At 43.2% G+C, this 27,711-nt stretch overlaps 1 protein-coding gene and 1 non-coding gene across 2 annotated transcripts in view; both read right to left on the reverse strand.

Annotated features, from left to right (window-relative positions):
• Positions 1-27,711, reverse strand: part of LOC117509662 (P2Y purinoceptor 3) — a 61,661-nt gene that overhangs the window by 18,161 nt on the left and 15,789 nt on the right. The gene's annotated exons all lie outside the window — the stretch shown is intronic.
• On the reverse strand, positions 457-529 carry trnaa-agc. The gene has a single exon. It is a non-coding gene; the product is annotated as a tRNA-Ala (tRNA).

Raw genomic sequence — 27,711 nt, forward strand, 5'->3', positions numbered from 1 at the left:
ATTTTATTACTTTAACGACTGATTAATTAGCAGATTATGTTTTTAAAAAAATTGACTAATTTATTACACTATACAAACTGCCAAAAAATATAGAAACACAATCTCAATTTCTCCTAACTTGAGGAACCATTGTATCATCCAGTGACATTGTATTTTCTATTTTCCCTAAGGGAAATACATATTGCAATTTTAAAATAATAAAATAATAATAATAATAATAATAATAATAATAATAATGGTGTTTATTATATGACATACTTGCAAATAACCCAGTTCATATGTTAACTCTTTTGTTTAATCACTTTAACTCTTGAGAAAAATAATACAGCAGTTTTTCTGTTAACTGTAGATTTTATCCTTTTGATGCGTGTTCAATCTGTCAATCATCTGTAAAAAGCCTTACATGATACGAAAAAAAAAAAGACTTTTGTTTTCCAAAGCAGTAGAAAAGCATTTTGGAGAATGCGGGCATCGATCCCGCTACCTCTCGCATGCTAAGCGAGCGCTCTACCATCTGAGCTAATTCCCCAGTTTCAGAGCAGAAGTGGTACAACCCATATAACGGTAGTGCACTGACCCCCATGGGTTACCAAGGCAACAAATAATGTCAAAACGACCACAGAGCTGAACACAAAAACCTGATAAGTTTATTGAAGAGCTGACCGCTCTCTTTACTTCTATGCGAGCGCTCTACCATTTGAGCTAATTCCCCCGTTTCAGAATAAAAGCGGTACAACCCAGAACCTCCCACAGTGAAACTAAGCATACAGCCACAACCCCCGAGCATTCAAGTTATCATTAGTCAGTGCAAGTTTGTCAGTTTCAGTGTCTGCTAGGTGTCTGTGCCATTGTTGATAAAAATAGACACAAATACCCAGAAGAGCAGCTAACTTGGTATCGGTCGGATACATAAAGGAGTGGAAATGAAGAAATCAAAGCCCACTGTCTGGTCTACCACCGCACACTCTTCTATGCTGAGGTTACTCAGTAATCTTAATTGCCGCTTCTGCCGCCAACATCAATCATATCCCTTTCCTTCCTGGCAGCGGGTGGGTGAATGATTGATTTTAGCGCTCTCTCTTTGGCCTTGTCAGACTGTGATTCATAACTCAGCCTCCTTCTGCTGAAAGATGAGCATGTGCGCGGCAGTTTGTTAACTGTGTGATGCCAAATGCCTCCCTTAGACTTTAAGTTAATCAGCATGTCTGTGCTCCGTGGGGTAAATCGTTACACAATTTCCTAATTCCTGGTGGCAGAGTAATTTAAAGAAGAGGGTGTGCAGTGTGCCAGTAATCCAACAAACAGGATGAATCATTTCCAGTGTACCATTTACATTTTTTTTTTAAATCAGTCTTAGTTAATTTAACCTTCCTCCCACCTTCAGTGCCCTCATGGCATTTTGTGAAGTCACCAATCTGCAAAAACAACGAACATCCGAAAGTAACAATTAACTCTCCCGATACCAGTGAAAAGGTGGAGTATGCTCAACACGTTTATTTTTAACACTCACAGTCATATTAAAACATTACTAGCACGTTGCCTGTGAGCATCCACAGGCTCTAGATTGGATAGTGCTTATAAAATAGGTAGCTGACATTTTTCAAGGGTAGCATTAAATTATGCAAAGTTTCTTTAATGATTTGGAATGGCACGTAAGTCCAGAATGTAGTTATCAACATTCATTATTCACTGTTGTTACTTAATATCTGTAATTTCTCCAAAAATATTAGTCCTATCAATGTTACGTTCTGGCAGCATTTGTCCTTGGCCCAAAATTCATAAGCATACCAAACGGCAAATGTCAGCTGTACGCAGTTTTCCAGGTTTTAAGGTACACGCATGCACTCAAAGGCCACTTGGCTTTTAATATATTAGTGCAGTGCCTGTGGGAAGTATGTATTCCTATAGAAAAGCAGGAACTTTGTAGACGATCATTGTCGAAGCTGGCGCGTGAGAATGTTCCATCTTGTGTCAATAATGATGATGACTTCAAAATAAAGGTTTTGAAAATTAATCCCCAAAATGTTCATAATAAAGGATGCACATCGTGCCATGCACAAGCCATATGTGAAAGCTGAGGCCGATCTGACAAACAGTCAGAGAGATGTGCGAGCCACATACACACACAGACGCATCTTGCTTTATAGACAGATAAATTACAAATCAAGTACCTGAGTGCGCCATTCATCCTTTTTTAGTTGTTTGCATTGCAAAAAATAAATAAATAAATAAATAAATCACAAAGAATTTTATTGCAAGGAACAAATGAGTTAATGGGGATGCCAACTGTTACAAAAGTTATTGTTGTTAATGCTCTGTCAAATATATTTACCGTTATAATTGTCTTCGAAACTGACTGAACAATGCCATGGAAGAAGAAGAGCACATACAGTAGTGTTCACAATAATAGTAGTGCTATGTGACTAAAAAGATTAATCCAGGTTTTGAGTATATTTCTTATTGTTACATGGGAAACAAGGTACCAGTAGATTCTCACAAATCCAACAAGACCAAGCATTCATGATATGCACACTCTTAAGGCTATGAAATTGGGCTATTAGTAAAAAAAAAAAGTAGAAAAGGGGGTGTTCACAATAATAGTAGTGTGGCATTCAGTCAGTGAGTTCGTCAATTTTGTGGAACAAACAACAATAATAGTAGCATCTGCTGTTGACGCTACAAACTCAAAAACTATTATGTTCAAACTGCTTTTTTAGCAATCCTGTGAATCAATAAACTAGTACTTAGTTGTATAACCACCATTTTTCATGATTTCTTCACGAGGCATTAATTTTGTTGGTTTGGAACCAAGATTTTGCTCGTTTATTAGTGTGCTTGGGGTCACTGTCTTGTTGAAACACCCATTTCAAGGGCATGTCCTCTTCAGCATAAGGCAACATGATCTCTTCAAGTATTTTGACATATCCAAACTGATCCATGATACCTGGTATGTGATATATAGGCCCAACACCATAGTAAGAGAAACATTACCATATCATGATTCTTGCACCACCATGCTTCACTGTCTTCACTGTGAACTGTGGCTTGAATTCAGAGTTTGGGGGTCGTCTCACAAACCGGCCCTTGGACCCAAAAAGAAAAATTTTACTCTCATCAGTCCACAAAATATTCCTCCATTTCTCTTTAGGCCAGTTGATGTGTTCTTTGGCAAATTGTAACCTCTTCTGCACATGTCTTTTATTTAACAGAGGGACTTTGCGGGGGATTCTTGCAAATAAATTAGCTTCACACAGGCATCTTCTAACTGTCACAGCACTTACAGGTAACTCCAGACGGTCTTTGATCATCCTGGAGCTGATCAGTGGGTGAGCCTTTGCCATTCTGGTTATTCTTCTATCCATTTTGATGGTTGTTTTCCATTTTCTTCCACGCGTCTGTTTTTTTGTCCATTTTAAAGCATTGGAGATCATTGTAGATGAACAGCCTATAATTTTTTGCACCTGCGTATAAGTTTTCCCCTCTCCAATGTCTTGAACGTCCCATTTTCCTCAGGCTTTCAAAGAGAAAAGCATGTTCAACAGGTGCTGGCTTCATCCTTAAATAGGGGACACCTGATTCACACCTGTTTGTTCCACAAAATTGACGAACTCACTGACTGAATGCCACACTACTATTATTGTGAACACCCCCTTTTCTACTTTTTTTTTTTTTACTAATAGCCCAATTTCATAGCCTTAAGAGTGTGCATATCATGAATGCTTGGTCTTGTTGGATTTGTGAGAATCTACTGAATCTACTGGTACCTTGTTTCCCATGTAACAATAAGAAATATACTCAAAACCTGGATTAATCTTTTTAGTCACATAGCACTACTATTATTCTGAACACTACTGTATAAGATTGATGAGGCGAGACATTCATTCATCAGTGTATGATGAAGAATCAGAAAACGGACTGTGTGACTGATTGTCTTATGCTATGTGATGAGACGAGACATTATTCCATCAATGCATGATGAACGATCGACTGGAATGGGCTTTGAGACTGACTATCTTATACTATCAAACAATTTCATGCAATGGACTTTGGCACATCTTGGCACTGTATATAAGTGGCATGAAAAATAACAAAAGATCTTAGAAACTGAACCCTGTTTCCTCTGGTGTCTCATTTGTTGTCTGTTGTCAGAGAGTTTTTAGGTAATTTTTCCTAACACCAACCAAGGAGTTACAAAAGTTCACCAAACATTTAAATTATGAATGAAATAATGCGACAACCTACTCTGCAATCTTCTTTACATTAGTGGTATGTTAACATCTGAAGAAATATGGTCTGTTAGGTGTATTTTTCCCCCTAAGGAGACAGTTACACTACTACATAAAAGTGACCTCTTTTACTTGTTTGTAGCACTTATCACATCTGCACCATGAATATGTCAAGAAAACCTACTTGCAGATCTACTTTATTCAATGGAGGTTTGTGCTGTGTGTGCAATTTGTTAGTGTTCAAAAATACATCTGGAGAATGTGGGCATCGATCCTACTACCTCTCGCATGCTAAGTGAGCGCTCTACCATTTGAGCTAATTCCCCTATTATACAACCACTCAAGTGCTAACAGACAGCCGAATACGTTATTCAGCATGTTATTCAGACAAGTTTGGACATGTCTATCTCGGCTTTCAATGCTTACCAGTCCAGTAAGTATCAGTGAAATTGTGGAGAGCTGGACATGTCCAAACTTGTCCTCTGACACGCCGAAACGGAGGTGTTCCTTTGTCTCGCTTCCAAAGCGAATCGGTCGTGACGCGCGAAGCCTCCGCGCGGCTTTCCATGACAAAATCTCTTGTTAAAAGTGAAATCTGCTGGAAAATGGCTGATGTCCAGCTCTTGTGATAACCAGAGAAAGAGCACACGATGGTCTCGTATCCACGGAGCCATCCGTTTAGAAATGGTCCGGTGGCTTGTGCCGCGTCGTCGCAGCTCGGAGCACGGCGTGCTGAGCGTCCTTAAAGGGGTCCTTAAAGCTGTACTAACAGACCTTGTTCTCTGTGAAGTCCGTAAAATTTTCACCGAAAGTCAGATAAATTTTTCGAATGGTTTCCAGGTGCCAGTCTCTAACAGCTTCTGAAAAAAATCTGATGGAAAAAAACCCCAAATCATTCCGCCATTTCCAGACAAAATCCGACGACGGGGCGGTACCACTCCTTCCACAAGGCGTGCTCACAGGCGAATGACGTCACCGACAGGCGTGGAAAAACTCACGCATGCGCACGAGGGTTCAAGCTTGTCTGACGTGAAAACATATGAATCAAATCCATATAGTTTTAAAAAAAAAAGGTACGATACTTTAAGGACAGACCTCGTATATAAAAACAGACAAAAGCAACAAGAAAAAAAAAACCTTTCCATGACTATAACAATATCTCTGAACAACATAGCACCACAGCTATTACAGTGAGGGTGGTGTTTATTTTTGTGGTGAGAGTGCACACAGAGGGTTGAAAGCTTAACAGACACATGAGGGAGCTGTTGAGCTGACAAAGCAAACAGCAAACAGCTCAAATCAATTTCATTGTTTGGTGATTCATGTCCACTTCTTATCAGTGGACCCCGCAACAACCTCTCAGATAGTCACACGCATGCTGACACATTCCATAATCAGTGTAAAATGCAGCATACACATGTGGAACCAGATGGTGGAATTCTCAAGAAATGATGGTTTCTCAGCATACAAAAGATGGAGACCCACGTCCTACTTTTTCCAGGTCAAAACTTCTCAATCACCCCTCATAAGCGACATTTCAAACCAATCAGCGGCACCACACAGACCGGCCAGATGGGGCTGTCTTCAGATTAGGCCAGATGTCCAAAAAAAAAAAAAAAAAAGTAACTGCTTGACTACAAGATGGAACTGCGATTACAAAAACTAATTGAAAACTATCTTCAATGCAACATGACATATGAACTAATTTTGGCCGTCCTTCATCCTTTCTGAAAGATAACCTGTGTGGCATAATCATATGACAAAGGGTTTTGCTGTTCAATAGGTAAGTATCAGGTCTGGGTGATGGTTCAGGCTGGACACAAATGCAGGACTCAGACAACTGGCTCTGTATGTAAAAACAGTTTACTGAAACAGTAAACGGGGTCCGATACACAGAAAGGCAGTCCAACAGGAATAACAAAAGTAGGAACATCAGGCAAAGGCATGGTCGAGGAAACAAGCAGGTGGTCAAAAAACACATGAAGCAGGCAGAACAAGAAAACAAGATACAGCGATGGAGAGAAGGCACTAGGCGCATCAATCTGGCGAGGGAGTAAAGCAAAATGAGCAGCTTAAATACACCCAGGTGATGAGGTGCAGATTGAGAGCAGGTGTGCATGGAATACACCAGAATGAGGGTGTGGCCAGAGAGAGGGAAACACCCACCACCAAGAGCCAGCAGAGACAGACAAGAGAAAAAGTGACAGACAGACCCAAAGAGGAAATACTCCAACAAGAGAAAAAACAAAACAGAAAATAACTGAAAAAACACATCAAAGCCAAGAAATAAAAGCAGACAAAACTAAATTCCTGACAGTAAGTAGAAAGTACATATGTATAAAATTAATTCATGACTGGTCAAAATACATTTTTTTAAATGTGCTATTACATTTTTACTACCCCAAAACTGTAGCTTTATTTATAATGAAACTCTTTACTGACTTGTAAGAATTGGGAAATGTGAATGCAAAAAGTTCACTATCTCTAACATTTATTTTTCTGAATATGCCACCTGACCCCCGCAGTTGCACCTGTTCTAAAGAGTCCAATTACATTTAGAGATATCTTACGCTACAGGAGTAGTTTTGTCCCAGCAGCAATTGTGCAACTGAACAAATCTTAGTAGGTTTGCATATGCTTATATTTAGATATTTATATACTTATTTATTTATTTGCCCTTTGCACACTAGTTTTAAGCTGACCATCTTTTTAGTGGTTTTAAGGTTGTGAGTCCTTGGTGGTGTTTGTTAACTTGTTTTGTGTATGTTCTTTGTTAGTATTTTTAGTGTTTTTTATTGTTGTTGTTGTGTTGACTAACATGGACGCCTTTTTTCTGTTTTCTGTTTGCTGCAAGCCAAATCTACCTACGGGTACAAATAAAGTTACCTGTACCTGAACCTGAACCTGATCTTAATATCTGGTTCTTTGTAGTCATATTGTAATTAAGAATAAGAGGGAGAAGTAAGGTCTATAAAGGTTTCCCATTGGTGCCAATGCTTATCTCCAGGTTCCACAGCGTGATACAAATGAGAATCAATGACTTCCCCTGAAGGAGACCCTACTCTGATGCCAGTTACTTCCCCAGTCAAGGCCAGTACGCATTTATAGCTGGGTCAACTGAGACAATGCAGAAGACGTATCTTGTCCAAGGACACAGACAAGTAGCCTGAGTGGGATTCCAATCCAGGTCTGTGTATTGGTAGCCAGTACTTGCTCTAATTGCTTTGATAATGATGCATTAAAGTGCATTTTTAGATGTCTGGAAAAACACTGTTTGAGGTGTTTATTAGCAGAAACAAAATACATCCTTCATAACAATCTGTTCAGGCATGTATAATTACCCACAACAACAAACTGAACAGTTTTGATGAACTTATAATGATTCCTTCATATCTACATGGGAACAGCCCCCCCACGGCAAGCTCAATGAAGATACAAATACGCTAGAAACAAATGCACTTTGCACTTCTGTGAGTTCCTCTTTCAATTCTTGAATTACATTCGCTGTTTCCTTCTAAATGCAAAAAGCAAAATCTGTTTTTCCCAAACATGAACTGCTGCAAATTTCTGTAAGATCCTGATAATCATCGGGCATCAAGCAAAAAGCTCATCAAGAGCTTAACAGACTGGTAAGTAGCAGTTACCCTGAGCCGTGTGGTGACTGCTGTCATCAGTTCGTGAGTACAGACAATGTAAATGTAGCCATAATGAAAGCAGAGAGACAAGAACCACAGCCTTTGCCATCAGTCACTGGGCAAAAGATGGAGTATACCCAGGACAGGCCACCAGTCAGGACTGAATTTAAAGTGACAAAACTTAACATTTTGGCTTGTTTCCAAAATCAGCTGAGTATTTTTTTATACTGTTTACATTGAAACATTATTGGTTAAGAAGAACTGTAACAAGACTTTGTGTCTGTGTTTGCTATTATCTGACAATTTTATTAAATCTAAATTATTAAACAAATACTCCCATCAAATAATCTGATTAGTAAACAATAATAAAATAATTATTAGTTACAGAACTAGAATAAATGGAGATGAAGAGCCTTTATTATCTTCATATATATATATATATATATATACATATATATATATATATATATATATATATACATACATACAACAAAATGTGTCCTCTGCATTTAATCCATCCTAATTACAGTTAGACACAATCCAACCACTAGGAGCAGTGGGCAGCCACAGTCCGGCGCCTGGGGACCAACTCCAGATGTAGAGACGCTGCCTTGGTCAGGGGCAGAGAAAGGAGCAGACCCTAAATAAGCAACAAGATTGTGGGATAAAACCCATGCAGACAACATGCAACAACTCCACACAGAAAGGTCAGGAAGCGATCCCACAACCTTCTTGCTGTGAGGCACCAGTGGCAGTGCTAACCACTAAGCCACCATGCTGCTGTGAGTGACTTCTCAGAATGGATGATATGGCGCGAAAGTATTATGTTTTTTTTTCTCCCATATGGATATTCACCAGTGTTTATTAGCAGAAACAGAATACAGGCAAGGTTGGGTAGGATTACTTTGAAAGAATACATGTGGATTACATGTATGTACGAGGCCTGTTAGAAAAGTATCCGACCTTTTTATTTTTTCAAAAACCTGATGGATTTGAATCACGTGTGCTTGCATGAGCCAACCTTGAACCTTCGTGCGCATGCGTGATTTTTTTCACGCCTGTCGGTTGGGTCATTTGCTTGTAAGCAGCCTTTGTGTGAGGATGGGTGGAGTCTCTCATTGTTTTTTCTTTGCAAGGAAATGGCGGAATGACTGGAGTAGTGCAACTGCATCAAATTTTGCCAGAAACTGGGCGACAGCCAGGTGGAAACCATTCGGATTATTCAGACGGCTTTCGGTGACGATGCTATGGGCATCACACAGATTAAGGAGCGGTACAACCGGTTTAAAGACGGCCGCACAACGGTGGAGAGCGAGCCGCGCTCCAGGCGGCCAGCAACATGCTGAAATGACCAGATCATTTCCAAAGTGAACGCTGTGATGATGTGGGACCGTCGTGTGACTATCCGAGAAATTGCTGAAGAGGTGGACATCAGCACTTTTTTGGCACATTCCACTGTGACAGAAGATTTTGCCATGAAAAGAACTGCAGTGAAATTCATCGGCACGAAGCTGATGGCGCAGCAAAAGCGCCTTCGTGTTGAAGCCTCACAGGACATGTTGTGACATGCCCAGCTCTTCCACCATTCGGAAGATTCAGACGGCTTTCGGTGGCTTTTCAGTCGTGTGACTATCTGAGAAATTGTGGATGCATGCACACGAAGGTTCAAGGTTGGCTCATGCAAGCACACGATTCAAATCCATCAGGTTTTTGAAAAAAATTAAAAAGGTCAGATACTTTTCTAACAGACCTCGTATCACCGCTGGACTGATAGCATTGCACACCGGGCATTTGCCCGCTGGCCTGATGGCCTACTGGCCTGCTGATTTTTTTTTTTTTTTTTAACGAAGTAAAGCGAGCTGTGAGCTTTTCATCCACGTTTTTTTTTTTTTTTTTTTGTAGCTGCTACGACTCGTCATCACCTCTTAAAGCGCGCTGATAACAGCACACCTGCACTGAGCTTTACAAAGACATTTTTATGCTTTTTTCCTCCTTTATTTAGAACTGAGCTGAGCCGCTCCGTATCTGCACGTTAAAACAGCTGATCCTCCGCAACGCGTCAACAACTAACACTATTTTCCACTCAAATGCACCTAAACTCTCTTTCTGAGGACCACATGATGTGAAAATGCAATAAAACTTTCTGACCTGTAAATCTGGTCATGTTTTCTGCATAAATAAATGTTATCCATTCTTTGTGCTCAAACGCCAAAGCAGGGGCGAATCCAGATGGAATGGGAAGGGATGTCCACCCCTCACAACACCCCTAGATTAAAGGTCCAGTTTTGAAGCCTTTTTTTTACTACAACTACTAATACTACTTAAAATAATAATAATTTCGACAAGTAAAATGTTTAGAGAAAATTTAAATGTTAGAAAAATGTTAGAAAGAATTTAATAGTTACATTTATTAACAATGTAGGTTAGAAATTACAAGTTTTACTGTTACAGTGCTGTCAACAGTTAAATATGAGGTCAAGAAAGAGGACTTTATTTTACTTTTTATAAAACAAGTATTTATTTTCATTGAAGTCAAGAAAGGGTGACCACTACGGCCATGACGGTAAGTGAAGGTTAACTTCAGCTATTAATTGATGAACAGCAACCTAACTTGTTCATAAATCAGACATCTGTGTGTGAGAGAGACATTCTGATCTTCTGGTCCGAAGTAAAGTGCTGTCTAACTGGGTCACTCAGATATGAATTATGGTTGGATATAATTTTCATTCGTGCTAACTCTGCCAGTCACGTAACCTAGCCTAGCAATGTAACCTGTGCAAATGGTGTGCATGGCTAGCTACCATGCTGTCGCCGCCAGGCTGTTTCTTTATTCTTTATTCAATTTGTGTGACGGTCGTGCGTCGGTCATACGAAGTATGCTGTTTTGCACAGTCTGCGGTGCGGTGGCGTGGTATAACGGCGTCCCTGTCTAAAATGTATTTTCCCAAGTCCTGGCATAATTTCACATACCTAACATTTTACTTTAAATTGAGAGTCATTCTCTAAGTTGATTAGCAACACAAATTGGTAATAAAAGAAATCCTTGATGTTACTTGTAGCTTGTAGTGAGATAGACAACTGTCTCCATCTTGTGGCCTTTTTGTGTATTGCAGTTTCAAAAGTTCAACCTTTGTATCCAGTCATTGGTCCAGTCATCCAGTCATTTCTTGCTTTATATGATGAATTGTATCACACAAGTAATGATATATTATTTATAGTATAGCCTACAGTATTTCTATAACAAATGTTTTTATCTAATTTCTATTTCTAAATTTAAGTAACAAGGCTGAATGAAATGACGGCTTATTATGTCTAAAAAGTAATGTGACCTACTGTCAATAGATCATACTTTTGATAAGCCTATGATAACTGTATTTCGGGAGAACTTTTCATAATGCTTCTTATAGTGTTAAAATGTATGTGTCTCCTGGTGCACATTGATCGGTTAAGGGACCAAAAAAAAAAAACCACGCTGTCACAGCAGGCTTCATTTTTTTCCCCTTCGATACCTGGTGGTGGCCTGGTCTTGGTTAAAAATGCCCGGCCTGAAAAATTTCCCCAGTCCAGCCCTGCCTCGTATGTACATACATTTGGATTACTTGTAATCTGATTACTTTTGGATTACATTTCAAAGTAATCCTACCCAACCCTGAATACAGGCTTTATAACAATCTGTTCAGGAGTGTATATAATTACCCACAACAACTGCTTTCATGATCTTATATTGATTCCTTCATTCCCCCGTCATGGAGGATACCTTTCATTTTTTGTAGCACAGCTGTAAAAGAAGACAAATCACACTGGTTCCTAATGTGGGCTAACAAGTTTGAGAACCCTCATTTTTGTGAAACGGAGGATCCCACATCAACAGAAGGTGGGGAGCATGAATTCCTGCCACCGAAGAAGCAAAAACATCAAGAAAAACAAAATCCTGACCAGTGATGACATAATGCAATCTGCACCCTCACCACTAGATGGCGGTAAATCCTACACACTGTAGCTTTCAGTGTATAACATGTGACAGGGGACCGCCACGTCAACCTGGGATAGAAAATCCACCAGGGACAGAATCTAACCAAGGTGTTCACTTCCCTCATCAACAATGCCTTTAACAATTTAAGAACCCGATAACACAGAACACACACGCAGCTGTAGGTGAGAGCAAACAGCCTTCTGTCGCTCAGGTTGCTGCAACTTTCAGACAAAAACATGTTGATGCATGTTACTGTGAGTATGGACTGAGAATTTTGTCAGGCATGTAAGGACTAATAAACAGCCGTTCAGGCTATGCTGTATGCTGGCTTCTGTCTGACGACCGACACCCAAATAGGACGCGACTGCAGCTCTGGTGAAAGAAGACAGATGCCAAATCTAAAGAGTGGGACGTCGGTCACTGGATTTCAAAATGGTTTTAAGTTCTCACTGTTCTTTCAACTTTGATAACAAAGGACACAACCGAAAATAAAAAGCTTGGCGTACTCTTGCAATACTGTCTTCTGGCATTATGAGGGACTATTAGAGAGCCAATAACACAGCAAAGTTACTCCATGTTTGACCCTATTCCTGACCTCCTGTTACATACAATATGTATAAGGATAACTAAAGAAAAAAGATGACTTTTGTAGCCTTTATCATTGAAATATCACTATATTAAGTAACTAAATGGGAAATGTCATTTGTGCAGTACTTGATGTTTTTGCATTTGGCTGCTTGTCAAAAAAATTCAGGATTCACAGCTCATACCAGAGAGGCAATGACATGACATAAAGACGATTAGACAGCAAGACAAAACTCTTCCCTCCTGATCTGACCTACCCAGCCTGAGCTACCACATTTGGGATCACATCAAATTATCATTAAGTTTGTTTTACATTTATGAAAACAGGTTTCAGTAAGATTTCAACTGATGTGAAGAATTTTCATTCCCAAAATATGTTGGGAACAGACTAAAGCCCTGTTAGAGTGGGATTAGTTTTATATGAGTATAAAGGACATCTGTAGTACTTATTTCCAATTCACACAAAATAAAAAAATCTGTATAAATGATACCCAATACCCCACAAGAAAGGTAATACTTTGCATCTGATGCTCATAACTAGCAAACAAAAGTTCATTTATCTATTATGACAACATGAGCATTTACTTCCCACATAATTACATACTGTGTACATGTGCACTCTATCCAGGCTACAATTTCTGGCTGCTTTAATTTTCGTCATACGCCTAAAGTCTTGGAAAACTCTTTTTCCTCCAGAATATATACAGACATGTCTATTTGCACAGGATCTGTATAACCTGAGAGCATACATGTAGAGAATCTTTACTGGCACGGAAGCAAAATCCATAAAAATGACTGAAAAGGAGCATTTGGATGGGACTAAAATCACTGGGAAACCCTGGTAATAATTACATTATCTCACCTCTCCATGTAAAACTAATCCCATTTGCATAGGGTCTAGTAAGGAAATGCTTAGTGATGAAATCTGAAATGGAAATGTTACATCTCTACAGTTGCTGTGCAGATTATATTGCATAGATTAAAGCGCCTTCTTCTCACCTGTCTTGATTATTTATGGCACAAGTAAGTGCATTTGAGGAGTGTTATTTAACAACTTTTTGGTATTTACAGTAGATGGCATGAAATCTGAGTGCAAAACTGAGTACAGCGTGCAAAGGGGTTGTATTTATTAGCTTTATTAGTTGTGTCGGTGATTTGGGCATAATATGAAAAAAAATCTGATCATCATCTGTCATCCTGTGGGACTATGACTTGGAAAGTCAACTAAAGTGAGACTTTTTCTGGTGTGGTAATACACCTGCACCAATGCATCAGCGTGCGCCAGCAAAGAGCAGCCATCAAAGCTCCCTGAAGTGAAGCAGACAGGTGAGGTTTTGTGTTTTTTCATTATATTAGTGTTTAATTTTGTTTAGGGAGGGGTGGTAGCCAAGTGGTTAGTGCGCTTGGTTTCATCCCGGTTCAAACCCCACCCCTGCCACATTTCTTTATGTGATGTGCAGTCCAGGAAGGGCATACGGCATAAAACTTGTGCTAAATCAACATACAGATCCACTTTGTATCTGCTGTGGTGACCCCAATTGAAAACAAGGGAACAGCCTAAGGGGCTTACTTTTGCTATTGATTTATCTATCGAGTGATCAATGGATCACTCGACAGATAGACAGACAGACGGCCGCGGGGGTAGTAGCCAAGTGGTTAGTGCGCTTAATTTCAATGCAGAAGGTCCCTGGTTCAAATTCCACCCCCCTCCATTGCAGAGTTGTGTCAGGAACAGCACCCAGCATAAAACATACGGCAAAACAACATGCAGATCGACCCCGAGTGAAAAACAAGGGAGCAGCCAAAGAGACTTACTTTTACAATACAGATAGAGAGGTTTTTTTGCGGAAATGAGCTGAATCCCACTTGCTATTAGCAAAATCACTGGAGAGAAAAAAAAAACACACCACCAAAATGCTGTTTTTTTCCCCCCCATCTTATTTTTAGTTGTTGCTTTTTCGTATGAGTGAGAACACATGGCCATCAGATTAACAAGTAAAAATGCCTGGCAGCTATCATTTTACAACTCGCACTGACTGCCGGTTACACTGACCTTGACCCAGGAGCATTTTTTTCTTTCGCTGTTTGTTTTCAATGTTTCTGAAGAATAGGAACAAACACTGTAAGGTAATGCCTCATCTTGCTATCCTTATTTAACACACGCACGCACACATATATTTGTAGTTGTGGCATCTGAAGTCAGCATAATATATGGAATATCAACCATTCAAATCTGTAAATGGAATCACTGAAAAAAAGGTGTTTACATTTTTCTTTAGTCTACAATAACAAGTTGTGTGTTTCCTCAAGGGAGATGTTTAAAAAAATCCAAACACCAAGATAGTGGGAAAAGTGTCAGTTTCCCAGAATAGTTTTATAACTTCATTTAGTGGTTTGTGACGTTGAAGGAATTTGTGAGCTCACAGTATTTACAGCCAGCTTTGTGTGGTGTCACATATGTGGTTCTGAGAACTATATTTTCCCAGTATGTGTAAACGCTTCACTAGTGTGCACATCTCTCTTTCTCCTGAGGTACTGCTGTCAGTGTTTTAGGCCATGCCCTTAGCTTTCCCACCTTCAGTCACCTGTTGATGACCTGTCAATAATCACCTCATCACCTCTTGTTATTTACTCATCTCAGCTTTTATCCGTTCATCTCAGCTTTCATTCAGATGACCTGAGGCTTGACCTACAGTGGGCATATATTTACATACACCTTGGCTAAAAAAATTACAATTTTTCCCTATCTGCACATAATCCCATTTTACCGAACAAAATGTGTGTAAGCAAATCTTTCAACTGATTCAAGGAACAAAAACAAAACCAAAACCAGAAGTTTGATATTTTTTAGGATGGAACAGCAAAGTTTATCTGATTCTTTCAATGTCAGACAGAAAATTCACCAGCGACAAGCAATTAAAGTAAATTTTGGTGTGGTGTCTCTATTTCCAACCACAGCAGGTACATATTTTGCTAAGTACCTTATAAATGTTAGGGCCCCTTCGCACATAGTGCGAAGTTTGAAGCAAGAATTATGTGGAAAACGTGTAAAATCGTCCCAACCTCAAACGCCTCATACACCTGTTGCTACAACTATTTCCGTACACCAGCGGCTGAAAGACAGAGTGTGTGCTGTGCAAACCCATCGATCCCTCTTGCGGCAGGTGTCGGCCAAATTCCAGGTGACACGCATGAACATCTAACACCGCTCACATGGCACTTAGAAAACGTGTGGCCACACTGTTAAACCGAACACTCCATTTTAATACAATAATTAAGTTAATGTAACTCAAACTTTGAAAAAGTTATAGTCACTCATTTCCATTAATTAAACTAACTCAAAAATGAATTGTCATAACAACTCGGTTCCTTGAAGTGCATTTAAAGTTTTGGGGCATTTAAGTGTTGGTGATGTATTTCCAGTGCATTCCATTCACTCATTTTATTTGAGTTTATATAACGGAGGCCAGCAGGTGTCACTGTGCATATGTAGTTAGTAAACCTCACTCCCAACAGAAGAATTCGCTGGACACAAGAACAGAGCCCTGGGTTTTAGCCTTCTGGTTACAGAGTCTGATTTCCATGCCGGAGATCATAAGTTTGCGTCCCGAGGGGATCGAACGGGCAAAGTCATAACAACACAACGCAGAGTCAACAAGTAAACCAAAGAATGCATCAAAAAAATCTAATCCAAGGACTTCCGCTTCCGGGCCAATGGAGTGAGCAGCAGGTTAGGGCAGCTCTATTGAATACATTGATTTAAAACGAACTAGACCAGAAAAACACAGACCAAACTGCGACATACAGGGCTAAAATAACCAACTGTCCGAAATGGCAACAAAAAAAGATACTCGGAAATATACACAGAAAACCATCCAGGCGACTACAGTCCAGGCCAGCGCGGACGAGCTTGACATCATGGCGGAGACCGGCCATGGCCCTGGGGAAGAGTCCGCGATCTCCGTGAAAGCGCTACAGAACGAACTACAATCCCTCCGGAACGACCTGAAATCATGCATTAAATCAAACGCTGACATGCTACACAAAGAATTACGTGAGGACATTTCTTCAATTCGGCAGGAGGCTAAAGCGGACATAAAGGCGCGCCGAGACGAACTCTCCCAAAAGATAGAGGCGCTATATAACACTCATAAGCAGACGGAAAGTACACAACGGGAGATGGAAAAATCCTTAAGTGACTTTTCTGACAGGGTGATTTCACTGGAGAAGTCACACGAATTGCTGACAAAAGAATGCAAGAGTCTACGGGAGAAATGCAGCGATCTGGAGAACAGGAGCCGCAGACAGAACCTGCGTATTGTGGGAGTCACGGAGGATGCTGAGCGGGGGAATCCTAGCAGCTTTGTAGCCGAGCTCCTACTTCAGGTGCTGGGGCAAGACAAGTTTGACTCACCTATTATCATCGATCGAGCTCACAGGACCCCTGGCCCGAAACGGCACCAAGGTGAACACCCTTGAGCCATAATTGTACGTCTGCATTATTACACCCAGAAGGAAAAAATATTGGAGTTATCCAGACAAAAGGGACAGCTGTCCTATAAAGGTGCACCACTACACATATTCCCGGACCTGTCCCCAGAGGTCGGCCAGCTCCGGGCATCATTTAACCAGATGAAGAAGACGCTACGTAATGCAGGGGTGCCGTACAGCCTGTACTTCCCGTCAAAGTTGGTGATAACCATGAACGGATCCAAACACTCGTTCACTGACCCACGGGAAGCGGAGATGTTTGTGAAGGACAACATAACAAAGAGGGATGCGCCGGAGGAGACGTAATTCTCTTTTTTCTCCCCCTCGACGATTTTGAACTGATCAGTGCTATATTCCAAAGACACAAATTAAAAGTGGTGAGAGTTATCTGTTCTTATAATTCTACTGCGAGAGCACAGTATATATTTTATTATTACTTCTGTTATTAACACCTATGGTGCATAATATTTAGATAATGTTTTGTTTTCACTGTGTTTAACCCTGTTTAGGCCTTATTTAAAATTACTCTGGCCCTGTTGGCATAATACTCTGGTCTAGGTTTATAGGGTCATTTATCACTAGAGCTTAGTGTGAAGTCAAGAGTCCACACTCCTCTCTTATTTGAAGGACTTTTTTTTTGTTTGTTTTATTTTTACTACATTGTATTGACGGTGCTTCAGTTCAGGAGAGCACCTCTTTTCTAATAGACAAAGTTTTACTGCACTGGAGGCAGCTGTGTTTTTTTTTCTTTGTTGTTGTTGTTTGTTTGTTTGTATGGGGAAAATCAGAGAGGGTATGGGGTTTGCTACTTTTTCTTTTCTCTTTCTCTTTTCTTGTGTTTTCAGAGGGTGGGGGCAGGGTCACATGTTAATTCACTCTGAACTAGAACCTGGATAAGAATTTACTTAATACTATTTCCTGGAACTGTAAGGGACTGAATGGTGCTGTGAAGCGGGGCAACATCCTGTCTCATTTGAAAAAACTTAATACAGATATTGGTCTCTTGCAGGAAACTCACCTGAAGGACAAAGATCATTATAGATTGTGTAGAAACTGGATCGGCCAAATTTTTCATTCAAATTTTAATACTAAAAGCAGAGGTGCAGCAATAATAATTAGAAAATCAATCCCTTTTGTGGCAACCAAAGTAATCTCAGACAGTAAAGGTAGATATATTATTGTTTTGGGGAGGCTCTTTAATGAATTAGTTATTCTAGTTAGTGTCTATGTTCCAAATATCGATGATAAACAATTCATCCTTATATCCTTTTTTAATTATATCCTTTTTTTTCTACAATACCAAATCTGGACTCGCACAAACTTATAGTTGGTGGAGACTTCAACCTGATATTAGATCCCCAATTAGATCGGTCCTCACAGAGAACAGTGGCTCTGTCTAAATCTGCACGAACTGTTTTGGATTTTATGGTGACATTTAAAATAGTAGATCCATGGAGATTATTTCCTTCGACAAGTCAGTATTCATACTTTTCACCAGTCCACCGCTCTTATTCTCGGATAGATTTCTTTCTAATTGACTCCGGACTGCTACCAATAGTTAATCAGTGTGAATATAAAACAACTGTCTTGTCAGATCATTGCCCAGTACTTTTACAATTAATTTTTGGGCTGAAATCCGTTAAAAGATGGAGACTTAATAACAATTTATTGTCGGAGCAAAAATGGCAGGAAGAAATAAAGAAACACATTGATATATTTCTTGATAGCAATGACACACCCGATGTCACAGGATCCACGATTTGGGAGACGCAAAAAGCCTGTATACGAGGACACCTGATTTCGCAGAGTAGCTTCATTACTAAAAAACGAAGAAAAAAGGAACTAGATATTATTGAAAATATTGCAGAGGTGGACAGGCAGTGTCTGTCCTCTCCATCGCCTGATTTATACAAAAAGAAGCAGTCTCTTCAGACAGAACTTAATTTGCTCTATACGACTGAAACAACCAAGTCACTCACTATGTTGAGACATAACCATTATGAACATGGAGAAAAGGTAGGTAGGCTTCTCACATCCCAAGTTAAGGAACAAACAGCTTCAAGGGCAATTCCACAAATCAGAACTGAAACAGGACAAACAACAATGGACCCAATAGAGATCAATGAAACATTTAAGACATTTTATATAAATTTATACACTTCTGAATCTAAAAATGATATAGCACTAATAGGTAATTTTTTTAAAGGCCTTCATATTCCAACAATTAGCACAGAACATACAGACCTATTGGAGAAAGCAACTGAATTAGAGGAACTAAAATGTGCAATAGATAAAATGCAAAACTCAAAAGCGCCAGGCCCAGATTGTTGTGTGAGCCGCTGAAGAGGAGGTACTGCTGGCCCACCACCACCAGATGGCGCCCTGCTTGAAGTACGGGCTTCAAGCATGAGAGGGCGTCATAGCAACCGGGAGTGACAGCTGTCACTCGTTATCAGCACCAGCTGTCACTCATCCACATCACATCACCACCACCATAAAGGCCGGACTGCAACTCCACCTCCCCGCCGAGAAATCAGCTATCAGAGGAGGTAATTTCTCTGCTGAACGTCTAACTGCATTATAGTCTGGACTCTTTTTGCAGCCATATTCCTGTGGTGTTCCTTATCTGTTGGATTGGCGTTAGGTGTGATCAGCGACGGCTTCGCTCCACACTCCATCCAGATAAGTGGTTAGACAGGAGCTGCACGAGTGTGTGATTGGAGGTGGAGGTGCTCCCTCCCAAAAGAATACAGACTGTGGGATTACTGAGTGTGCGAACTCACACTCATCAATACTGTTTTTCTGTTCTCTGCCAGCAGTACCAGGTCTGACAGCTGGAGAGGGTGACCACCTGGGGACCCAGGACTTGGCGGCTCCGGTGTTCTTCAGATCTGTTGGCGGTGAAGGCCGTGTGGGATCCGGCTCGGCTCAGGACGGATGTCTCCTATCCTCAAGCCTGTCCACACGTCACTCAAATCTGTAATTCGGTGGTACCTAAACTGTGATTGTATTTCGTTGTGCACTACAACATTAAATTGTTACTGTTTGGCTTATCCATTGCCCGTTCATTTAACGCCCCCTGTTGTGGGTCCGTGTTCCTACACCTTCACAACAGGATTTCTCGGCCAGCGTCATGGATCCCGAGGGGCGTCAACCATCGCTTGAACAGCCAATGGAAGAGCGAGGTGCACAGGCGTCAGCAGGAGGCGTGTTAGGTGAGCTGCAGCAAATCTTAACCGCTTTCACTGCTCGGCTGGACTTAGTCACCGAGCAGAGTGTGATCCTCAATCGGAGGATGGAGGCTCTCACCGCCAAGGTAGAAGCGCAGGCCCAGGGTGCTGCTGCAGCACCTCCACCTGCTGACCGGAGGCCTGAAACAGACATTCCGCTGGTCGTTCAACAAACCCCCCCACCGTCCTCTGAAGCATACATAAGCCCTCTGGAGCCGTATGGAGGTTGTGTCGAGACGTGCGCGGACTTCTTAATGCAGTGCTCGCTCGTCTTTTCACAGCGTCCCGTTATAGACGCGTCAGACGCTAGCTGGGTGGCTTACGTAATAAATCTGCTTCGAGGAGAGGCACGCGCCTGGGCTACGGCGCTCTGGGAGCAGAATTCACGGCTCCTAACGACATACGCTGGGTTTGTGAGGGAGTTCAGACAGGTGTTCGACCACCCCCATAGAGGCGAGACCGCTTCAAGCGTGCTGCTGTCGATAAGACAGGGGTGTCGGAGCGCGGCGAAGTATGCAGTCGACTTCCGCATCGCGGCAGCGCGAGCCGGCTGGAATACTGTTGCGCTCCACGCCGCCTTTGTAAACGGGCTGTCTCTGGTCCTTAAGGAGCACCTGGTGGCGAAGGACGAGCCGCGGGATTTAGACGGGTTTATCGACCTAGTTATACGGTTAGACAACCGATTAACAGAACACCGACGGGAGCGAGACGAAGGGCGTGGTCAGGCACAAGCCGTCCCTCTTCCTCCCGGGTCTGAAAGGGAGCCGTCTTCCACACGCTCCACAGCCAGGGTACTCCACGTGACGACAGCTCCCCCTGCTGACGTTGCTATGGAAACAAGCAGGGCCAAAAGGCGATCAGATCAGAGACAAGGGAGGCTGGTCCGTGGCGAGTGTTTTCACTGCAGCTCAACCGAGCACACGCAGAAAACTTCCCCAAACGGTCAAAACAGCAGTACTCGTCCTTAGAGACTGGGCTAAGGGTGGGTCATAATACCCACGCGGGGAAGCACCGTAAATCTGCATGCATCCCAGTCACGATCCTGAGTGGGGATCTGACCCTTCACGCCCCAGCACTGGTAGACACAGGGTCAGAAGGGAATCTGCTGGACAGCAGATGGGCAAGGGAAGTCGGGCTCCCTCTAGTGGCTCTACCTTCACCTTTGAAGGTACGGGCACTAGATGGCACCCTTCTTCCATTAATCACACACCAGACACAACCAGTGACATTGGTGGTGTCTGGTAATCACAGGGAGGAGATCGTGTTCTATGTAACACCTTCCACCTCCCGGGTGATTTTGGGTTATCCTTGGATGATAAAACACAATCCCCGGATTGATTGGCCATCTGGGGTTGTGGCTCAGTGGAGCGAAACCTGCCATCGGGAGTGTCTCGGATCCTCGGTTCCGCCTGGTGTGACAGCTAGTGAGGAGGTTAAAGCCCCCCCCAATCTGACGGCGGTGCCAAGTGAGTACCACGATCTTGCTGACGTTTTCAGCAAAGATCTGGCGCTCACCCTTCCCCCGCACCGTCCGTACGATTGTGCAATTAATTTGATCCCGGGCGTTGAGTACCCGTACAGTAGGCTGTACAACCTCTCACGTCCTGAGCGAGAATCAATGGAGACCTACATCTGGGACTCATTAGCTGCCGGGCTGATCCGGAACTCCACCTCCCCGATGGGTGCTGGTTTCTTTTTTGTGGGCAAGAAAGACGGCGGACTCCGTCCATGCATTGATTACAGGGGGCTGAACGAGATCACGGTTCGCAACCGATACCCTCTGCCCCTGTTAGATTCAGTGTTCACGCCCTTGCATGGAGCCCAAATATTCACGAAACTGGATCTTAGGAATGCGTACCACCTGGTTCGGATCCGGAAGGGAGACGAATGGAAGACGGCGTTTAACACCCCGTTAGGTCACTTTGAGTACCTGGTCATGCCGTTCGGCCTCACTAACGCCCCCGCAACGTTCCAAGCTTTGGTAAATGACGTCTTGCGGGACTTCCTGCATCGGTTTGTCTTCGTATATCTGGATGATATACTCATCTTTTCCCCGGATCCTCAGACTCATGTTACGCATGTACGTCAGGTCCTGCAGCGGTTGTTGGAGAACCGGCTGTTTGTGAACGGCGAGAAGTGCGAGTTCCACCGCACTCTTTGTCCTTCCTGGGGTTTATCATCTCCTCCAACTCCGTCGCCCCTGATCCGGCCAAGGTAGCGGCGGTGAGAGATTGGCCCCAACCTACAAACCGTAGGAAATTGCAGCAGTTCCTCGGTTTTGCTAATTTTTACCGGAGGTTCATCAAGGGCTATAGTCAGGAAGTTAGCCCCCTGACAGCCCTGACCTCCACTAAAGTCCCCTTCACTTGATCGGATCGGTGCAAAGCCGCGTTTAGGGAGTTGAAACGTCGGTTCTCGACTGCACCAGTTCTGGTGCAGCCCGATCCTACTCGCCAATTTATAGTTGAAGTGGATGCCTCTGACTCAGGGATAGGAGCCGTGCTATCCCAGAACGGGGAGTCCAATAAGGTTCTCCATCCTTGTGCCTATTTTTCCCGCAGGTTGACCCCGGCAGAAAGGAATTATGATGTCGGCAACCGGGAACTTCTTGCGGTGAAGGAGGCTCTGGAGGAGTGGAGACACCTGTTGGAGGGAGCTTCGATGCCATTCACGGTTTTCACAGACCATCGGAACCTGGAGTACATTCGGACCGCCAAGCGTCTGAACCACAGGCAAGTCCGCTGGTCACTGTTCTTCGGGCATTTTGACTTTCGGATCACATACCGCCCCGGGACGAAGAATCAACGGTCTGACGCCCTGTCCCGGGTGCACGAAGAGGAGGTCAGGACCGAGCTGTCAGACCCGACAGAAACCATCATTCCCGAGTCCACTGTCGTGGCCGCCCTCACCTGGGACGTGGAGAAGACCGTCCAGGAGGCCCTGACACGGAACCCAAACCCGGGAACTGGCCCGAAAAACAAAATGTACGTCCCACCAGAAGCCAGGGCTGCAGTTCTGGACTTCTGTCACGGTTCCAAATTCTCCTGCCACCCAGGGGTACGAAGAACCGTGGCAGTCTTTCGGCAGCGCTTCTGGTGGGCGTCTCTGGAAACCGACGTCCGGGAGTACGTCCAAGCCGGCACCACCTGCGCCAGGGGCAAAGCAGATCATCATAAGACCCAAGGCCTCCTCCAGCCTCTGCCCGTGCCTCATCGCCCCTGGTGTCACATCGGCCTGGACTTCGTCACGGGCCTCCCGCCGTCCCAGGGCAAGACTACCATCCTCACGATAGTGGACCGGTTCTCCAAGGCGGCCCACTTCGTGGCCCTCCCGAAGCTCCCGACGGCCCAGGAGACTGCAGACCTCCTGGTCCACCACGTTGTGCGTATGCATGGGATTCCATCGGACATTGTCTCAGATCGTGGCCCTCAGTTCTCCTCCCAGGTCTGGAGGAGTTTCTGCAGGGAACTGGGGGCCACTGTAAGCCTCTCGTCCGGGTACCACCCCCAGACGAATGGCCAGGCAGAGCGGACGAATCAGGATTTGGAGCAGGCCCTCCGCTGCGTGACCTCCGCGCACCCGTTGGCCTGGAGTGACCATCTGGCCTGGATCGAGTACGCTCATAATAGCCAAGTATCATCTGCCACCGGCCTCTCCCCTTTCGAGGTATGTTTGGGGTACCGGCCCCCATTATTCCCGCTAGTGGAGGGAGAGGTCGGGGTGCCCTCGGTCCAGGCCCATCTGAGGAGGTGCCGTCGGGTGTGGCATACCGCCCGCTCTGCCCTGCTCAGAGCCCGGACGAGGGCTAAGGCCCATACGGACCGCCGGCGTGCCCCGGCCCCTACGTATCAGCCCGGGCAGGCAGTTTGGCTATCTACGAAAGACATACCTCTACAAACGGAATCCCAGAAACTAAAGGACAGATTTATAGGACGCTTCACCATCGTGAAGGTCCTCAGTCCAGCCGCAGTGAAGCTGGCAGCTTCAGCTTCACTGCGGATACATCCGGTATTCCACGTCTCCAGACTCAAACCCTGCCACACATCTCCCCTCTGTGCCCCTGGACCGGCGCCGCCGCCTGCCCGGATCATCGACGGCTTGGACTGTGCGCCGGCTCCTGGACGTTCGTCGAAAGGGCCGGGGATTCCAGTATTTGGTGGACTGGGAAGGATACAGACCTGAAGAACGCTCCTGGGTGAAGAGGAGCTTCATCCTGGACCCGGCCCTCCTGGCCGATTTCTACGCCCGGCACCCGGACAAGCCTGGTCGGGCACCAGGAGGCACCCGTTGAGGGGGGGTCCTGTTGTGTGGGCCGCTGAAGAGGAGGTACTGCTGGCCCACCACCACCAGATGGCGCCCTGCTTGAAGTGCAGGCTTCAAGCATGAGAGGGCGTCATAGCAACCGGGAGTGACAGCTGTCACTCGTTATCAGCACCAGCTGTCACTCATCCACATCACATCACCACCACCATAAAGGCCGGACTGCAACTCCACCTCCCCGCCGAGAAATCAGCTATCAGAAGAGGTAATTTCTCTGCTGAATGTGAAACTGCATTATAGTCTGGACTCTTTTTGCAGCCGTATTCCTGTGGTGTTCCTTATCCATTGGATTGGCGTTAGGTGTGATCAGCGACGGCTTCGCTCCACACTCCATCCAGATAAGTGGTTAGACAGGAGCTGCACAAGTGTGTGATTGGAGGTGGAGGTGCTCCCTCCCAAAAGAATACAGACTGTGGGATTACTGAGTGTGTGAACTCACACTCATCAATACTGCTTTTCTGTTCTCTGCCAGCAGTACCAGGTCTGACAGCTGGAGACGGTGACCACCTGGGGACCCAGGACTTGGCGGCTCCGGTGTTCTTCAGATCCGTTGGCGGTGAAGGCCGTGTGGAATCCGGCTCGGCTCAGGACGGATGTCTCCTATCCTCAAGCCTGCCCACACATCACTCAAATCTGTAATTCGGTGGTACCTAAACTATGATTGTCTGTATTTCGTTGTGCACTACAACATTAAATTGTTACTGTTTGGCTTATCCATTGCCCGTTCATTTAATGCCCCCTGTTGTGGGTCCATGTTCCTACACCTTCACAACACAGATGGTTATACGGCTGAGTATTATAAGACTTTTAAGGAGCACATTTCCCCTTTATTTTTGCAAACACTGGAAGACGCATTATCCAGGGGCTCTCTACCTCCATCATTTTATGAAGCCAGCATATCACTCATTCACAAGACGGGTAAAGATCCCTTGGAACCTGGATCATATAGACCTATAAGCCTACTTAATGTAGATTATAAGATTTTTGCAAAAATTTTGGCGACACGTCTAGAACATATACTTCCAACAATTATATCAAAGGATCAGACCGGTTTCATCAAAGATAGACACATATTCTTTAATATAAGAAGATTATTGAATATTATTTATACAAAAAATGTCGAGAACCACGGAGCAGAATTGCTACTCTCTCTCGATGCAGAGAAGGCCTTTGACAGGGTCGAGTGGGATTATCTCTTCTCGGCCCTGTCAAAGTTTGGATTCGGCCCCAAATTTATATCTCTAGTAAAACTGTTATATATTCAACCCCAGGCATCAGTGCAGATCAATAGCATAAGCTCAAACTTTTTTCCCCTAGGCCGCTCTACTAGACAAGGGTGACCCCTATCTCCAATGTTGTTCGCGATAGTGATAGAGCCCCTGGCTATTGCTTTGAGAGCTGCTGATGGATATTCTGGAATTTTCAGAGGTAATATGGAACACAAGGTATCACTGTACGCTGACGATCTCTTATTATATATATCAAATGGGAAGGAATCTCTACCAGTTATACTATCAATATTGCAAAATTCTGGTATAATATCTGGCTATAAAATAAATTTTTCTAAAAGTGTGTTATTCCCAATTAAGGGAATGGACCAGCAACATTCCAGCTTCATAAATTCATACCCATTCACAGTTTCTAACAAATTTAAATATCTAGGAATCATTATTACACAAGATTTTTCTAATCTTTTTAAACATAATATATCAAGTTTGCTTGAGCGAATAAAATCAGATTTTGACAGATGGGTTAACCTTCCAGTTTCTTTAGCAGGACGAATTAATGTTGTGGGGATGAGTGTTTTACCAAAATTTCTATTTGTATTTCAATGTTTACCGATTTTCATTTCAAAAACATTCTTCAAAAAATTTATATTTGGAACAAGAAGACTCCTAGAATCAAGAAATCTTTTCTGCAGAGACCAAAAATACTCGGGGGCATGGGGTTGCCTCGCTTTCAGTTATATTATTGGGCTTGTAATATTCGTTCTTTGTCTTTTTGGTGTGGTGGGCCGGGGGTCGACTGGGTTGAGATGGAAAATCATAGCTGTCACCCATCTTCACTGCGGGCACTGGTCTATTCTTCTGTTAAGACATCTATTTCGAAAGTGAAAAATGTAGTTGTTAATCATTCAGTAAAAATTTGGCGCCAGCTTAGGAGACACCTCGGTTGGAAGATGAGTTCAGTGCTCGCTCCAATAATGGGTAATCATGAGTTTGCCCCAGGGCTTATAGGTACATCTTTTAAGCAATGGGAAACTAAAGGGATACACTGTGTTCGTGACCTTTTTATACAAGGCACTTCTGCTAATTCTGATCAACTAAAAGAGAAGTATAACATTAACAGGGGAGATTTCTTTAAATTTTACAAGTCTGCAGCTTTGTGAAGGAGATGTTTCCCTCTTTTCCCGGTCGACCCCCTGAATACGAGTTGAACTCAATTATTTTAAATGACCCACTGACAAAGGGCTCAATTTCTAAGGTCTATAATGATCTGTCAGATATGGAATATCTGCCCTCTCTAGGCCACCTGAAGGAAGCTTGGCAAAAGGACCTTGGAGTAAACATATCGGACTCCCAGTAGAACAAGGCTCAGGATAATGTCCACTCATCTTCAATCTGCGCTCGACACAGATTATTGCAATTTAAAGTTTTGCATAGACTTCATCTGTCCAAGCAACATTTGACTAAAATGTTTCCTGGGACAGACCCATCATGTGACCGTTGTGGCCAGAGTCCGGCCTCATTGGCTCATACCTTTTGGAGCTGTCCAAATATCTACAATTACTGGACAATGGTATTTCAGATGCTCTCTGAGATTTGCCATATATGTTCTTGCCTTATTTGGTGTTGCCCCAATTACAACTAATCTTTTAATTAAACAAAAAACTGTAATAAAATTTGTGGTGCTTCTGGCTAAAAGATTAATACTGTTGAATTGGAAGCAAAAGAACCCACCCTCCTTTACTAATTTATTACTAGATATAATGAAACATGTACAATTAGAAAAAATTAAATTTGAGCTGAAAGGCAAGGTGGACACATTCTACGGGATATGGCAACCGTTCCTTGATTACTTTAACAGGTAAAGTGAATTATATTTGTGATAGGTGACCCGCTCCCACTCTCATTCTTCCTCTCTTTCTCTTTTTCTTCTCTTCTTTCTCTTTTCTCAATTCTCTGTATTTTTTGTATTTGTTCCTAATTTTGTATGTGTCAAAAAAGAGAAAACCTTAATAAAGAGATTTA

This window comes from Thalassophryne amazonica, chromosome 4, assembly GCF_902500255.1.
Source record: "Thalassophryne amazonica chromosome 4, fThaAma1.1, whole genome shotgun sequence".
Lineage (NCBI taxonomy): Eukaryota > Metazoa > Chordata > Actinopteri > Batrachoidiformes > Batrachoididae > Thalassophryne > Thalassophryne amazonica.